The sequence below is a fragment of the Fukomys damarensis genome, unplaced genomic scaffold (genome assembly GCF_012274545.1).
Source record: "Fukomys damarensis isolate Sample0158 unplaced genomic scaffold, DMR_v1.0_HiC HiC_scaffold_39, whole genome shotgun sequence".
Lineage (NCBI taxonomy): Eukaryota > Metazoa > Chordata > Mammalia > Rodentia > Bathyergidae > Fukomys > Fukomys damarensis.
The window spans coordinates 71,226,412-71,237,090 of record NW_022900951.1 but is presented as its reverse complement, the minus strand read 5'-3'; positions in this window follow the sequence as shown (position 1 = coordinate 71,237,090).

The window sequence follows — 10,679 nt, the reverse complement described above, 5'->3', positions numbered from 1 at the left end:
AACTTCAGGGGGGATAGAGAAAGTGCAGGAATAAGGACAGGAACATATCCCCTTAACAGTAACAGGCGCTTGCCTTCCCTTGAAGGTACAGAGCCATGAGTGAGGTAAAATGACTGAGGAAAAGAACATAAAGAGAAACCCCTCCTAAAAACAAAAAATAATAAAAGAAGAAGCCTGAGTTATTCAGGAGCTGGTATAAAAAGGGAGATGAGGGACAATATGGTGGAGCAAGTGATTGAGTTGGAGGGAAGGGACAGAAAAAAGAAAGAAATTTTAGGGTGTCCTAACTTTAGTTTCCTTACCCTCAGGGTTGAACTCCACTCAGTTCTATTACAGGTTTCCCCTGCCCTTTCTTTAAAGATGTTCAAAGTTGGGAGCTCAAAAAACTACCCTTCATGGGAACCTATGCCTCTGCAGAGTTGGTCTAAGGACTGGCCTGATCAGGAGCTTTGAGAACAAGGGGGGAGTCGTGTGGGTGTTTCAAGGGCTTCCGCGTGGCTACCTTCCTTCCTGGGTCTGTTGTCGCGCAGGCTGGGGACTTGCGCGCATGCCGCCGGGTGATCACAGGCAGGCAGGCAGTCAGGCAGCTGAAGACATGGGAACCTATGCCTCTGCAGAGTTGGTCTAAGGACTGGCCTGATCAGGAGCTTTGAGAACAAGGGGGGAGTCGTGTGGGTGTTTCAAGGGCTTCCGCGTGGCTACCTTCCTTCCTGGGTCTGTTGTCGCGCAGGCTGGGGACTTGCGCGCATGCCGCCGGGTGATCACAGGCAGGCAGGCAGTCAGGCAGCTGAAGAAACCCCCTCCGGGGTCTTTGGGGCCTTCCTGGGTCTGTTGTCGCTCAGGCTGGGAGCTCGAGCGCAGGCCGGGGGCTCGCACCCACGCCGCCAGGTGATCGCAGCAAGAAGGTTTTAATTTTGGGAACTGAATTTGGGTGTAAGCTACTTGGCCTAAACTACTCTGTTACTTCAGATTGAACACCATAGCTTCATAGGCCATTTCTCTGGTCTTGGTTATGACTGTTACTGGGAAATTCACATTAACTCACCTGGGTGCTACTGCTGTGCTCATGAGGTGCTTCCATGAGTCACATAGATTCAGTCAGATTCACTTCTTAAAATAATCCAAGTGAGGGATTGTACTCTTTACAGCCTGCACTGCTTACAGTATGCTTTAGGCATAATCAATATTGTGTACTCTTACACTTGTCACTTCATTAAAGCTTTTTGTATATGTAGATATTTTGTTCAAAGTGTATTTTTAGAATACATTTTAGTACTTTTCAAACTGTATTTTTTATAGTACTTTAGAGTACTTTTCTGTCATTGTCTTGTTTTTGACTTAGAGAAAACATTTGACATCTTGGTCATTATGTATGATATTATCTATGGGTTTTTTAAAATATAAGTTTCATTAGGTTGAATCCATTTTTTTCTATTCTTAATTTATTGAATATTGTCTACTGTGCAAGAATGTTGCTTTATGCTAATTTTTTCTGCATCAAGTTAGAAGATCAATTGACTTTTTCCTTCATTGATTATACATGTATAAATTACCCATGAGGAGTAGGATCATAATGTACTGCACACATGGGCAAATGCAAACTAAAAATTTTTTTTTCTGGTACCAGGGAATTGAACTCGGGTCCTTGCAATTGCAAGGCAGACCACAGAACTGCTGAGCTAAATCCTCAGCCCCATGCATTATACTTTTAATATGCTCTTGCATTGCTTTTGTTAGTGTTTTGTTCAGGATTTTTGCATCATTATTCAAAAGATGTATTGGTCTTCAATTTACCTTTCTTCCATTTTCTTGTCTGGTTATTTTGAGGTTATTTGTTTGTTTACTTGTTTTAAGCCAGAAGAATGCTGTGTTTATAGAAGATGTTGGGAAGCTCTCCTATTCTTCTTATAAAGATTTGAAGAAAGATAATTATTAATTTTTTCTTAGATGTTCATTAGAATACATAAGTGAGATTATATTATCCTTAGTTCTTTTATTTTTGGTTGGAACGTTTTAATTTCTATTTTACATTAAACTTAATATTCCCTTATAATCCAATATCCCCTAGTAGTTTCCTTGTTAATTATAGATTAATTCTTTTTACTCATAACACATTTTCATAGGGAATTTTTCTAGGAATATTTTTACTTTGTATAATGGAGGGGAGGGATAAGGGAAAAAAAAGAGAACCAAGACCTGTCATGTAAAGGTACAAGATCCCAATGATGAAAGTAACTGTACTGTATACCCAAAATGTATCAATAAACTCAAGGAGAAAAAAATTTTCTATTTCATCCAGATTATCGAATTTTAGTAAAATTGTTCATAATATTTTAATTTTTATAAAATGGTAGAAATTTCCTTTTTGTATTTCTGATTGTACTTGGTCCTGACTCAATTTTGCTTAGTATACAGTTATGTTAGAAAATTCTGTTCATATTTTTGAATAATACACTTTATTAAATTTTTGTTTTACCTATAGATTATACATTTCCTCTGTCCCGATCTTTATTATTTTCCCCCTTCTGATAGCTTTATATTTAATTTTGATACTTTCTTCTGTACAAAGATCCATTTTTTAACTTGAGAACTTTATTTTCAATGTTATGGTTTAAAACTATACATTGCCCTGTTTGCATTGCTGTTGCTTCATCCCACTGCCTTTGCTATATTATGTTTTCATTTTCTTATGACTCAAGACATTATCTAATTTTTCTAATGATATTTAGTTGACTATTAAGAAGTTTGTTTAGTTTTTACATATTCATAAATGTGCTACTTTCAATCTTGTTTTTTATTGTAAAAGTTCTTATAACAAAAAATATATATTGTATTATTTCAGTCTAACAAATTAAGAGTACTTTATCTTAAAATTTTCTATCCTGTAAAATGCTTCATGTGTGCTTGAAATTAATGTTTATTATGCTATTGCTCTGTTTGATGGTCTCTAAAAGAAAAAAAATCATTAGGGTCAATTAATCTATAGTGTATTAGTCTATAGTTTATAGTGTTAGGTCTCTTTGAACTTCTACCTGGCTGTTCTATATAGTGAATGAAATATTTGAAGGTGCTTTTTTGTTAGAGTGCTAAATATTTCTCACTCTAATTCTATAAATGTTTCTTATTTTGTAGGTTCAAATATTGTGACATATACCTTCATATCTATGAATTTTGTTGAGACCATTTTATCTTAGAGTTACTATTTTTTAACACAATATTTTTGTCTAATATTTTAAAATTTAATTTTATTGGTACATTTTAGGTATACAATATAATGACATTCATCATGGGAAATTTGTACCATTATATAATCTATCTTGGTTCTTATGTTTTCATATTCCCCTGTGCTCACTTCAACCCCTCTCAAGCTCCCGATGTACAGACATTCTTTCTATTATTTTTCATTTGCTCATATTAATTCCACTTCCTTCTTTCCTTTCCCCTGCCCCTCTCAATTCCCCTTTCTCTTTGCCCCTTTTCTTTCCATTTCACATCATATATTATACCTTTTAGTCATTATTTACACTTTTGTTTTCTCACAGCAGAGAAACTATTCAGTACTTTCACAAGTGTGTCCTATTTATTTCACTTAAAAATAGAGCCTCAATGTACTTCCGTTTAGCTATAAATGTCTCCAATTTCTCCTTATTTATGCCTGAGTAGAATTCCATTTTATATAAAAAAACACATTTTATTTATCCAGTCTCCAGTTGCTGAGCAACTGGACTATTTCCAACTTTAAGCTACTACAGACTGTGGCACTATTAACATGGGTACACATATTTCACTGTGGTATAATTCTTTGAATTCTTTGAGAAAGACACCAAGCAGGGGAGTAGCTGGGTCAAATGGGATTTCCAATCTTAGGTCTTTGAGGTATCTCTACATTGATTTTCACAGTGGTTGCAAAAGTCAAAATTCCCAACAGTATTGGAGCAGGGTTCCTTTTTCTGCATAGCCCCACCAGCATTTGTAATTGTTCGATTTCATGATAGCAGCCATTCTTTCTGGGGTGAGGTAGAATTTCAGTGTTGCTTTCATTTGCTATTCGTACTTCTTTTTATGATAAATGTCTTCTCATTTCAGATAATTTTTGGATTGGGTCTTTAAATTTGGAAAGTCTGATTTTTAAAATGTCTTTATTTGTTCTAGATAGTAGACCTTTTTCTGAGGGACAGCTGGTAAAATATTCTCCCCACAATATGGGTTGTCTCCTCATACTGTTGGTAATTTCTCCTGCTGTGCAAAAAGCTTTTTAATAAGAAGAGATCCCATTTATTGATTTTTGTGCTAGTGCACCTTCATTTGAGATTTTCTTCGTGAAATGTTTTTCTACTTCAATATCTTCAAGTGCTCTTCAAGCTGGTTTAGTGTTCTGTTTTAATATTAGATCTTTAACTCATTTCAATTTTATTTTCATTCTTGGTGAGAGATACAGGTGAAATTTTAGTCTTTGGCAAGTTGAAACAAAAATTTTCCAGCACCTTTTATTAAAGAGGCCATCTTTTGGCCAGTACGGGTGTTTGGCTCCTCTGTGGAAGATGAGGTGGCTGATTGTGTCTCGAGTTGTTTCTGCATATTCTAATCCATTCCACTGATCCTCACAGTCCATTGCCAGTCCCATGCTGTTTTCATCACTGACAAGTTGTAGTATAGTCTCAAGTTGGGGATTTTGATACCCACTACCTTGTCTTTGTTGCCTAGAATTGCTTTTGTGATTCTAGGTCTCCTATTGTTCCAAATGAATAGTTGGATTGTTTTCTCAATTGTCCATGATATATGCTGCTGGAATTTTAGTGGGGATTGCGTTGACTCTATATATAGCACGATTGTAAATATGACCATTTTCACTACATTGGTTCTTCCCAGCCAGGACAAGTGATGTTTTTCCATTTTGTGATATCATATTCGATCGCTTTTTTCATAGTGGTATAATATTTGGAGTAGAGGATTTTTTATTTTTTTCATTAGGTTCACTCCAAAATATTTCAATTTTTTGGTCACTACTTTGAAAGAAATTGACCTATTTCTCTCTCAGTTAATCTATTGTTCATGTACAGCAAAGATCTTAATTTGTTTGTTGACCTTATATTGAGCTACATTGCTGAATTTGGTTACTAAGTCTAGAAGACTTTTGGTGATGTTCTTGGGGGTCTTCTATATACAGCATCATATCACCTGCTAAAAGTTACAGTTTAAATTCTTTATTTCCTATCTTTATTTATTTTATTTCTTTTTCTTTTCTAATTGCTATGGCTAATGTTTCCAAAAACTATATTAAAGAGGAGTGGTGATAGTGTCCATCCTGATTGTAGTGTGAAGGATTTCAGATTTTAACCATTTAGCATGATATTGTCATTATGTTTTTAATAGATGGTTTTTATCAGATTGAGAGAGAGACCATCTATTCCATTTTTTTGTGTGTGGTTTTCATGAATGCATGTTGGATTTTGTCAAAAGCTTTTACTGTATCTATTGAAATGATACCATGTTTTTTTTTCCCTTGGTTTATTTAATATAATGTATTTATTCATTTGTCTATGTTGAACCATCTCTGCATCCCTGGGATGAATCCTACTTGGTCAGGTTATATCAATTTCTTGATGACTTTCTGCATTTTATTTTTCAGTATCTTATTAAGGATTTGTCCATCTGTGTTTATTAGTGAGATTGGCTTTTAGTTCTCTTTTTTGGTTTGGTCTTTCTCTGCTTTGAGGATCAAGGTTATTCTTGCTTCCTTTTGGAGTATTTCTTCCCTTTCAATTTCATTGCACAGTTTAAAGATTAGTGGCAGTAGTTCCACTCTAAATGTCTTGAACAATTAAGCAATGAAGCCATCAGGGTCTGGGCTTTTCTTAGCTGATAAATTTTTAATTATGTTTTCAATTTCATTGATTGATATTGGGTTGTTTGCAATTTTTAGGTCTTCTTCATTAAACTTTATTATTTCATACATATCTAAGAATCTGTCTACTTCTTTTTTTTTCATCTTATTGCATATAGCTTCTTGAAGTACATATTGAGGATCCTCTAGATTTTTGCTGTGTTAGTTGTAATTTCACTCCTTTCTTTCCTAATTACGTGGATTTTGGCTTTTTCTTTCCTATCTTTGATAAGGTAGGCTAAGGGTTTGTCAGTTTTGTTTCTTCTTTCAAAGAACCAACTCTGCTTTCATCATTTTTTTGTCATTCACTTAGTCTCTACTTCATTGATTTCTGCTTTGATCTTTATAATTTCCTACCTTGTATGAGCTCTGGGTTTGACCTGATCTTCTTTTTCTAGAAGTTTGAGTTTCATCATCAGGTTGTTTAATTGAGCTTGCTCTGTTTTCCTAATATGAATATTCACTGCTATGAATTTCCTATGTAAGACTGCTTTCCTTGTCTCCCATAGATTTTGGTATTTTGTACTGACGTTGTCATTTAATTGTAGAAGCTCTCAGATTTCTTCTTTAATTTCCTCTATGACCATTGGTTATTCAGTACTGTGTTGGTCAATTTCTATGTGTTTATGAAATTCTTGCTGTTTCTTTTGCTGTTGATCTCCATTTTCATTGCACTATGGTCTGATAATATATGGGGATAACATCAATTCCTTTGCATTTATTGAAACATTTTCTATGAGGGAGTATGTGGTTTATTTTGGAAAACAACCCATGTGAACCTAAAAAGAATGTGTATTCTGATTTTGGAGGTGTGAACACTTTGTAAACATCTGCTAAGTTCATTTACTGAAAAGTTTGATTTAATTCTAGTATTTTGTTAATTTTTTGACTAATTGATCTATTTGTGACAGTGCATATTTAGGTCCCCCCTACTATTGTTTAAGTTCTTATTTGATTTTTCTTGTCCATTAGTATTTGTTTTATATAGTTGGGTAAACTAGTGTTTGGTGCATATATATTTATGATTTTCATCTTTCCTCTTGGATTGCTCCCTTTACAAGAATGTAGTATCCTTCTGTTTCTCTCTTAATCAGTGTTGGATTGAAACCCATTTGATCTTCAAATAGGACAGCTACTCCTGCTTTTATTAAGGTTCCTGTCACATGGAATATAGTTTGCCACCCTTTAACTTTCAGTCTATGAGTTTCTTTTTGAATTCAATTTGTTTCTTGAATGCTGCTTTTTTTTGGTTCCTGTCACAAGTAATATTTTTTCTACACTTAAACTTTCAGTCTATGAGTTTCTTTTTTATTTAAGTGTGCTTCTGGTATTCAGTGTATTGTTGGATCTTGTTTGATTGCACATTCTACAGTCTATTTATTTTTATTGGTGAATTGAGATTATTAACATTTTTAGTTTTAACTGATAAGTATTGACTTGTACTTGTCATGGCTATTTCTTTTTTTTTAATTCTCCTCCCTTGCATTTAATTTCTCATCATGCCTGATAGATTCATTGTGCTGGGCTTCCTGGTATTAGGCACATCTTTGTCTTTTCTTAGGATATTATTTAAAAATTTTTGTAGTGCTGGTTTGGTATTCATTAAGTTCATCAGGTGCTCTCTGTTATGGAAGTATCTTATTTCTCCATCAATTTTGAAAGATATTTTTGCAGGGTATATAAATGTGGGGTGAATTTCTTTTCCTTTAGGGCCTGAAATATTTCTCTCCAAGTTATTCTTGCTTTGAGGATTTGAGTTGAGAAGTCTGCTGTGATTCTGATGCACTTTCCTTTGGATGTGATTTTATTTTCTCCAACTGCTTGTACCATTTTGTTCTTTTGGGTTTTTTGGAATCTTAACTATTATATTCATAGGTGTAGACTTTTTTATCATGGCTACTTGAATTCCTATATGCTTCACTTATGTGTATGTCAAGTACTTTTCTCCTCTTTGGGAAATTTTCTACCATTATATCTCTGAACAGTTTTTGTTTTTATATAAAATGGGCACTCTCTCCTGTTTCTTCCTTGACTCTGATCTGTCATGTTTTTCTTCTTTCCATCATCTATCAGCTGCTGGATTAATATCTCATGGCTCCTTAATAGTTTTAAGCAATTTTTCTTTTCCTGGTCACCAATTAAAGTGCTATCTTCTATACCTGATATTCTGTCTTCACATTGGCTCATTTTGCTGCATAAACTTTAAATTGAGTTTTTAGTCTCCTTGAAATCTGTTTGCATCTGTTTTATGGATTCCATTTCTTTCCTATGCTGGGATTTTATCATGTTCCTCAGATCTATATTTTTTGTTGTTTTTTAGTTCTGCCTGATCTAGATTCATTAATCCTGTTTCACACTATGGGCAAAATTTCTGTTGTTATCTGGGAAATTATTTCTGATTTATTTCTTTTTCCAGATTATCTTTTGTTACCAGTTCAGGGTGTCCAGGTGGTTGAGCATCACACTGTTCCATCTTGCTGCCCTTTGGGGTTAGATTCTGATTTTGAAAGTTGTTTACCTGTCTTCTCATTTCAACAGATGTAGCCTGCTCCACCTTTTTTGAGGCAACTTTTTGCTCACCCAATGGTATTCAATTCTCAGAAAGCCACTGAGAGGCATTTTCTTTGCTGCTCACCAGTACCACAATTCCTGGGTTCAGAATGGTTGCTTTCAGGCTCCCTGAGCTGACTTGTTGTCTGTACGGGCTTCTGGCTGGGGCTTGTGCACACCTGGATGGTACTAGGCATACCTCTGGCTAGGGCCTGTCCCCCTACATAGCCATTGTCTGAGAGGGTCTTTGGCTAGGGACTGTGGCCCCTAGTTCCTCTTATCTCAGCAAGCTTTTATCTTGGGTCTCTGAGCATTCACTGATGGTATTGAGACAATCCTCAGGCTGTTTGTTGTGCATGTATGCAGTTTTTTTTCAGGTGGGCCCTTGGCTTGTACCTGTGTGCCCAAGCAGCTGTTGTCCAGGCAGGGCCCTGGTTTGACCTAACTGAAGCCACATTTCTCTAGTCCACACTGCTACTTCAGCATCTACATGCACTTACTGATGGTAATGGGGCAGGCCTCTTAATGTTGCTGTGTGCATTTGTAGCTCTTTTCTAGGCTGGCATTTTGCTTGGGCATGTGTGCCAAAGCAGCAACCTTTGGGGCAGGGCCTTGGCTGGATCTGCCCACAGCCATGCTGCTCTGTTCCATATCCCTGTTTTGTCTAAAACTAATGCAGCCATCTCTGCTTTCTAATTTCTATCTTTGTGAAATGTTTTCCAGTAATTTTCATTTCAATAAGTGTATTTACATCTAAAGTGAGCCTATTGTATGCATCATATTATCTTACCTGGTATTTGCATTTGCTTGTTTTGCTTTGCTTTGCTAATTATACATTATTGATAGCTTATCACTTGCTTGAGTTAATACACTTACATTTACAGTAATTTCAGATAGGCACTTATTTATATTTGCCAGTTTGCTACCTGTTTTATGTATGTTTTACTTTTTTTCTAATTTCTTCCATTATTTCCTTCCTTCATGTTTAATTGAATTCTAAAGTGGCACATCTTGATAACTTTCTCATTTACCTTTTATAGTCCATAAATATTTTCTTTATGTTTAACATGTAAATTACATATAATATTATGTAATTTTAATGATTTGTTTTAAATTGATAGCAATTCTACTTCAAATGAATGCAAAATTCTAATTGTTGTCTTTTCTGTTATTGTTTATGATTATGGATATAAAATAAGTTGTTAATGATTTTGCAAATTATATTTTATAATGTTTGCTCCTTAATATAGATTTATAATATTCTAAGCTTTTACATATAAAACTTCATAGGACAAAAAGTTAAATTACAACCAAAAGTCAAGAAATACTAATCTTTAATATTGGTGTATTTATCTCTACCATATAATTTTCTATTTTCATATGATTTTGACTGACTTAGTGGTGTCCTTATATTTTATAGTAATCCAAAAGGATTTGTTTATTTGAAGAAGTCAGTAAAAGGCAGAGTGCTCTCTAATGCTCTCTTTCTCTCTCTGTATATATGTATTGAGACAAAGCTATGTAAGTGATTACATACAATAAGTTAGTCATCTACTAAGCAACTAAACGAGAGTTCAACAGTCCCCAACCCTTCTAGCATATTGATCTTGAATTTCTAGCTGAAGATTGAGAAAATAAATTTCTGTACTCAAAGTCTGTTGTATTTTATTAGAGCAAACCAAACAAGCTATTATGGCCATAGCTTTTCCCACTAACTTAGCAGTCCTGGGAACTAAATCTAAGATTTTGTGCATGACAGGCAAGCACTTTCCCACTAAGCTACATAACCACACACTATTTCATAAATAGATTTTGAGAAAGTTAGTCGCTGTAGATCTCATTGATTTTTCTGAAATTGTACAATTATTTTATTTTCTAGGACTCTTGTTTTTTTTAATCATTTATATATTTATTTAATATTTCATTGGTGAGTGAGGACATGGAGTTCCCTGAGCTACTATCTTGCTAATATCCTCAAGCTAGTCTAGTATTGACATGTTGTCTGAACCAGGCTTTAAAATGAGTACCTCCTCCTCTCCTCTCTTTAGATATTTTGCATGCTATATTAGTAGTATTCCTTTTTTAATGTTTATTTTTATTAGTGTATATTTTCAGTATAAAGTGAATATATTCAGACAGGTGTAGTGGTACATGCTTGTAAGCCTAGGACTTGAGAAGCTGAGGCAGAAGGATCTCTGTGACTTTAAGGCCAGCCTGGGCTACATAGAGTTCAAGGCCAGACTGA